General features: G+C 43.8%; 1 long non-coding RNA gene across 1 annotated transcript; it reads left to right on the top strand.

Moving 5' to 3' along the window:
- The first annotated feature begins 303 nt into the window (after positions 1 to 303).
- LOC8027150 lies at positions 304 to 7,021 on the top strand. The gene is made up of 3 exons (XR_006078285.1): positions 304 to 1,120; positions 4,131 to 4,184; positions 5,777 to 7,021. It is a non-coding gene; the product is annotated as an uncharacterized LOC8027150 (long non-coding RNA).
- Positions 7,022 to 7,303: the final 282 nt, after the last annotated feature.

The following is a 7,303-nucleotide window of genomic DNA, read 5'->3' as shown; positions in this document are numbered from 1 at the left end:
CACAGTCTGCAGCTCTGGAAACCCCAGAGGAATTCAAAAACGCAGTCGATGCGCGCTTTGCGGATATTTTTTAAGCAACGCCTAAACACTTACGCGCTACACACGCCGTGTTTTGAAATCAAGCTAGAAGATCAAACAGTTTCCCCCGTGGATTTTCCGCCTATTCCGATACTACGATGGCTACACTCATTGAACTAGACGAACGCCCGGATTAAAGCGGTATGAAAAACAACCCGCCGCACCACACGAAAGCAACTGGTGCTGCCATCTCGGAACGAGAGTCTAATCTCCGTCGGCCCGGTCAAAGAGAAGCGCGCGCACGATCTCCGTCCGAGAATCGGGGAGAAGAGGGAGGGGTATTGGAGGGGGGTACCCAGCCCAACTTTTAAATTGTTAAAAGGTGGGGACCGAGACGGACAGGTAAACGAGCGGGGCCCCCGTGTGATTGGCCGACCCCTCCTCGCCTCCCTTTCCCCGTCAAGGTGCTCCTCTCTTCAAACAAGCGTGCCGCTCCGACTCGGGAGTCCCCGACTGACAGAAGCCTTCGGGACCCCCTGCCATGAAGCCAGACCGGGTCGCCCTCTTCTACCAGCGCTGCGTGGCGGAGTCCTCGCCCCAGGGGCCAGGGCTGTGCGGGCCTCCGGCCTACACGGCGGCCGTGGCGCGCCGCAACGAGCGCGAGCGGAACCGGGTCCGCCTCGTGAACCACGGCTTCAACGCGCTCCGACAGCACGTGCCCCAGACCGCGCAGAAGAAGCTCAGCAAGGTGGAGACGCTCCGCTCCGCCGTTGAGTATATCAAGGAACTCCAGGAACTCCTGGAGTTGACGCGCGGCACGACGACGACGAACCCCACGTCCTCCGCGTCTTCGTCGCCGACGTCTTCGGCGTCCTTCGGCGCCCCCAAGGAGAACAGGGTGCCGTGCGGGTACACGGGGTCCATCGAAGCCTCGGCGGACAGTAACACGAACAGCAGTGGGGGCATCAAGGGGTGCCCGTCGCCCGACAGTGAAGAGTGCGCGCCTCGGGACCAGGACGCTCTTTGGGAACTCGCCTCCTGGTGGTCCGGCACGTAACTCTTTCTAGAACCTCTTTGGACCATGTGGATATTGTACTTTCGTGTGAGTACACCCTTCCTATATTAATGTTTTGGAGATGGGCTCTCTCGTTTGTTTCTTGCCATAAAGCGGAGGCATTTCTAACTTTTTGATATGGAGGGAGCTTCACCTGCCTCTAGTGGCAGGCGAAGGACACTTGCCGGTCTCGGGATTGATGCGATAAGGTTGTGCAAAAGCCTGCAGACCTTATCAACAATACTGCGCATACTATAGAGAAGTTATGCATCAACCGGTGGCGTAGAGCATATAACGTAGTTCTCAGATGGATTAACAATAATATTCGGGTTCATTCGAGGAAGACAAACACAATGCTAAACGGGATCGCAAAATCACAGTTGGACTTGTGGGCGGAAGCTCAAGGATCCAGTGAGCGCGCCCTGGGGAACTCCTGGTTTTTTAGAAATCAAAATCAATTTAATAAAGATTCCTACCAACAGTCGAGATTCTAGTAGAGACTTTGCACGATCGTGGGCACATTGTAAGAAAACAAGGGCCAATTGAAACAGGTGCTGAACTTGTTTTAAACGAAGTGCTGTTTTTCTTTCTTTATCTTTTGTCCCCAATGCGTTTACGCTGCTGATAACTTGTTCAATCGTTACTTATAAACGCTTCGTACACACTCCAGATTACCGCCACCATTGCTGACCTTCTCTTTTCTTACGGAGATAGCAAGCCATTGATGCGGGCTTTGACGACAAGGGCCAATGCTGGCGACAAGGACACAGTCGAATTAAAAATATCAATAACCTGCGCTGCTGTGGTAATGGTGGATTGAAGTTATCAAAATAAAAGGAAACCAAAAGCCGATTGTTGGTTCTGGCAGCGCCAATGCACAGCTGCCGCAAATATCTGCAGCTAGCAGCAGGAATAAAACACCGGTTGTTTAAGACGCGCTGTGTTGAACTATAACGTATTATAGAAGAGACGAATGCCTCGCACGATTGAGATCTATGTGGTATAACCGTATAAGGTATAAACACATATTTCACAAATTCAGTCATGTAAGATTCAGGACAACGTCCTCAAGACTATGCTGGTATCAAATTTTAAGTAGGAAGCCTAATGAGCGAATTAAGATTAATTAGTTTGACCTATGAGATGCTAAATACCGTATTTTTTGTACTATAGTGCGTATCTGGTGCATAGTCCGATATGAAAACATTGGGGGAAAAAATAAATGTTTTTGCTTAACTAGTCCGCTCATAGTGCCTAGCCCAAACGTGAAAATTATCTTGCACAGCTCACCTTGACGAATGCCCGTTGTATCAGTTCATAATGAAGCTTGTATTATACATAAATCATCAGTAATATAGTCTGTGTTTCATGAAATACTTATCGTCTTGTCACGTTGAACGATCCATAGAAAAACATCCTAGAATAGGATCCTGTAGATCATCCGCAATGGGTAAACTTTTAACTTTTCAACCTGTACAGTCCGGGGACTAGAGTAGGGAATATCAGGTAGTTTAATTTAGAGCCTAGAAAATATCGCATGGCGATGAGTAGAGATAGGAATTGAGGTTATGTATTGACCTGTGATATCCTGGGTGGATCGTGATATTCAGGCTGAACAAGTCCTTCGTGAACAATAAAAAAATTGTTGAGCTCGCGTGTAATTTTTGAGCATCACAGAACCTGCTGCTTTATTAAGCAGACCCAGTTTTTGACCTTCTAGAGATTAGATAAACCGTCACCTAATGCCACGTGCAGCCCTCAATATCTATAATTCAGAACGCTTGTGGGTGTCCTTGTCGGATGGCATAAATGGCTTGTCCGTGACGTCGTCGCACCTTGCTGGTGGTCATCCCTATTCGTTCTTGCTGAGAAAAACAAATTTATTCGCACCAAACGTATGCTGCCAGAGTACTTGCACAGCAGCAAGTAATGGCTGCTGTAACGATGTCAATGGCAGCTGGTAAGGGTTCAATGCAAATCACGTGTGTCGGGAAGTTTTCTTAGGAACACGGCATCAATGAACTTTGATTTCAAAGAGATGATTTTTATAATAAACTCTTTCAAAGTGTGCAGCTTCTCTACTGGTCAAATTTGCAAAGACAAAGCAAAAACAAAAGTTCGCGTAGAACATATTCGGTGCGAAGTACCTCTTATAAAAACGTGTGCCAGAAAACAATGTTATGCTTTCGTTAAAACGTGTACGTTTTGAGTAAAAAAAAACGCAGTTAAAGGCCACACGCAAGTATCTGTACTCACATCATAAACAGAAATATTAGTATCGATCTGCGAAGAGCCTAATATTGTATTGACACGGTTCAGGAGACGAAAATGTGCTAGGTTTCTGAGGAATAAATAAATAACCATAAATATGTTTCAATGCGAGGATCAAAGCTTGCCACGTGGAACAAAGCGTGAGACTTTTTTCGCTTTCGAAAGTACACCTCTCGTTGGTTCAGTATTTTTAAGGCTCGGACCCAGTGACCGTTGAAGTGATAGATTGGCAGGTCTAAAGCCTGCCTGCACTGCAGTGTTTACTCAAGTACTCAGCACACTGGTTGCAAAAAAATGAACCATTGTATAAGGTGCTTCTTACTTTCCGGGTGGAGAAATATCACTCGGAATTTTAAATTTGCAATCGGAGAGTATCGATGCTATCCATATAAAGAAAAATAGCTCCGTTTTAAGTTTCCCGATTTCAGCGATTCAGAGTACTTTTTATCAGTAAATAATTTGCGAGTCTTATCATGCTGACGAATAATTATTTGCACAGTAATGACTGACTCACACGTGTTTTCCTGGAATAAAAAAAAAAGACGTAACACTTCGTTCGTAACATGTACGACAATAATTGGAGAAAATATCATAGACATTGCTATTAAATTACGCTAATCCTTTTCACTTCGTCAACCACCGAACAAAATCTATCGAGTAGATTGTCAAAATGAATAGTTATAGCTTCGAATATATACGCATTCATCGAAAGTTTACCCGAAGTATTCATTAATTCGCGTACAGCTGCGCGTTGTGCGACTAATTTGTCCGTGTTTTGTGCTTGCAGTGTGCGTGCGACGGCGAAAAGCTGCACTCCCGGGGCAAACTGGTTACGTGCGAGGTAAGGCCATACTTTTGTCACCGCATAGGTTTATGTATCTCGATTTCGCTGAACACGATGACGTCAAAATAAAGCCCGCGTAGGTCTAATTTTTTTTTTTTTTTTTAGGTTGTATTACGTGTTCCATTACGTGGCTGTTCAGTACACACTTTTCATAAAATCGAACACATTCCGAATCGGAGTGTGTCGTCACACTAAATAAATCATCGTCACCGATTTGTAAGCGTAACGAGCGAGACGTTCTTATTCGGAAAGATAATAATCGAACTTGCGAGCAGTCTCGAAGTCAAGGACTTGGCTCGCGTCCTGAATGGACAATGATCTATACCTAATAAAAACTTTCCGCTTACGCGATGTGGACTCCGTTTGCTTTTTTTTTTCAACCTGGGTATAGTGCTGAACGTTTTCTGTGTAGGAAATGACTTCCCGCTCACCATCTAAGCTCTCGAGCATGTCCGCGAGAAAACGGTTGTTCATGACTAGATTCCGTTTTATTGAAGTCCGACCGAAGCTACGACCTGATGGAGACCGTGAAACAGCGCCAAAACTCTGTCGCTCCGGAGCTGGTCGTCTTACTGAGTTTGCCATTATTGCTTAAACGCATCACACGCGAGGAATAACGCCGCATTCACTGGGCTTGATTGTTTCCGTCGGTGGCAGCACACGCAAAATAGAAACCAGCGCCATATTTCGACACACTTTGGTGAGGCTTGATCGGCTACGTCGGATCGGTCGTACTTGAGATAAAACGGAGTAGGTCCACCTTGAAGCCTTAACTCGATGAGATTAGTATTGAGTGCCCTTCCGTAATGTTTTTTTACGCCAGCACCAGCAGCTCGCCCTAATCCTTAGGTTATGCAAAGTTTTGGCACTTCTTACGAAAGTAAGGAAGTTTGCGTGTCGATACATTGCTACTTGTTGCCTAAATATGTTACGCAGCGTGTGTACGGGTCTAGGATCTCGTTTTAAAAAGAAGTAAGAATAATAGTTTCACGAAAGTAAAGCCATGGCGTAACGCGCAATTTTCCTCTTACATTTAGCGCGGAAAATGAATTGGTGTAAATTAAATTTTTCCAGATAAATATTGAGCCGAAATGCTTCCTTCCCCCCCTTAGTTTAGCTGAGATTTGTTTAATTGTCGTATAATTAGACTCCACCTCGGGTTTGCCCGCTAAATTTAGAGAGGAAACGCTCTCTCGGTAAAATATAAGGAACGGCGATCATGTTTTGTAGGCGTGACGGTGATCGCGTCACGTCATCACTAATACGTGGCCCATAGTGGCTATCTGATAAAGTGGACGCTCGGGCGAGTTGCTGATTCATGCTAGCAGCAAAGGCGCGAAAAGACGAGAACAAAAGACTAGACTCACGGTACTCTGTACTTCTGAGTCCGTTTGAGTGCCTCCACTTTTTTTTGTCCTTGTCTTTTTGCGCCGCTGGTACTAATATTTTGTGGGGGACTACTTTTCGATTCACAACGTGCGTGCCATATTTTCCCAGTTTCATCGCATATAAATCTCCCAAACACTCTAACTTAGACAAAATCCTAATGCTAACTGTATATCTAATAAGACTTTATTTTTGTTTTTCAGGTGCTTCTAAAGGAGAACCTGTAGACATCAAGTCCGCAACTCCAATGCAGAACTCTGATTCTATCGCCAGCCTCCTTCGAGAGTATAGATATGTTTTATAGAAGAGATATTAGTATCAATTTTCTCGCGTAATTTACTTGAACAATTGAAACGAGGATGTGCCATACAACGACGTGAAGTTGTGATACGAACAATGTAAATAGCCTTTATCTAGCTCTTTCGCAAAAAACAGTTTTGCGCTTTTTTACGCACGTGTACATATCTTGAAGGTATGGTTGCCGGGGTGGAGAAAAATTCTTTGCTTTTAAGAAAAATATACTAAATCATATTTATTTTATTCTGTCAGATGTATTTGATTGATATCATATTTATTTGGTTCAAATGATACTAATTTTATTTAAATGACTGTAATTATGAAACAGGGCTTTTTAATCACTAGAAATGCATTGTTAGACATGTCAGTATGACTGATCAAACATTCAGGTCACTGAAAGAAATACGGAAGAATTACCATAACTTGAGTACGGTTTAATGAGCGCCTCTTTTATTAAGTAAATCCCGTCATAGTGGAGTAAAAATAGCTCGATATGCTTAGTTAGTGATAAAAGCTTTATTTCTTTTTCTTTTGCGTCCTGGCTTTCTTGCAATATGACGTTACTTTTCTATTGGTAGTTTTTTTTGGCGTTCTTATTTGCTTCCAATAGGAAGTTATGTATTCGTCGAACGAAGTAGATATGGAAAGAAAGCTGAACGTTCCAATTTGCTCAGAAGACCACTGCTTTGTGCTTCTGATCAACCTGTGCTAAATCATTCTTGCTTACTTATTCAATGATTTAACACAAAACAAATGCGTAAAAAACATCAAATGCTAAGGAACGATCAGGGAAAATTATTTTTTAGATAATTTCTTTTAGCGGAAAGGTTTGATTTCAATTATTTTAATAAAACTAGCCTCATTTATCTCATGATTTGAATCACGATTTAAATCATCTTGATTATTATTCTCCACCCTGATGGTTGTGTATATACGGTTTTTGGATACGCTATTTATGTACGAGGGTTTACAAAAATTGCTGGCTTCTACCTCAATCTTTCATCCCTATTGGCCTGACTCAGCGAGTTCTTTCGAGGCTCAGGGAACGACGTTTTTATTGACAAACAAGCTATGGAAAGTGCTCAATAATAATAGTCTTCCAGGCTACGGCCATTTTTTCATGTTCTTCGTTGAATAAAATGTTTTAGAACTGACTCGACTCGTTTGCTTATTTCGTTTTAACGCGATCACGTTTAGGAGCTCGTGTCGCAAAACTTCCGGCGTCGGCGGCAACGTCGGGGCCCATAATGCAGCGCGCGCAGCCAGGTGGGACGTCACACGTGGCTCCGCAGAATAGTTCCGCGTCATATTGAGCGTAAAGTATTCCCGGCAAACTGAGCAGAAAATTTCCCGCTAAATTTGGCGGGAAAATTTAATAAAAACGTGACGTCACGTGACACGTTACGCTCTGGTCTAGACCACGCACACGCTTG

Source organism: Ixodes scapularis, unplaced genomic scaffold (assembly GCF_016920785.2).
Source record: "Ixodes scapularis isolate PalLabHiFi unplaced genomic scaffold, ASM1692078v2 PGA_scaffold4__175_contigs__length_147842914, whole genome shotgun sequence".
Taxonomy (NCBI): Eukaryota; Metazoa; Arthropoda; class Arachnida; order Ixodida; family Ixodidae; genus Ixodes; species Ixodes scapularis.
Note: the sequence above shows the minus strand (reverse complement) of the source record. Positions and strands in the feature narration are given on the sequence as shown.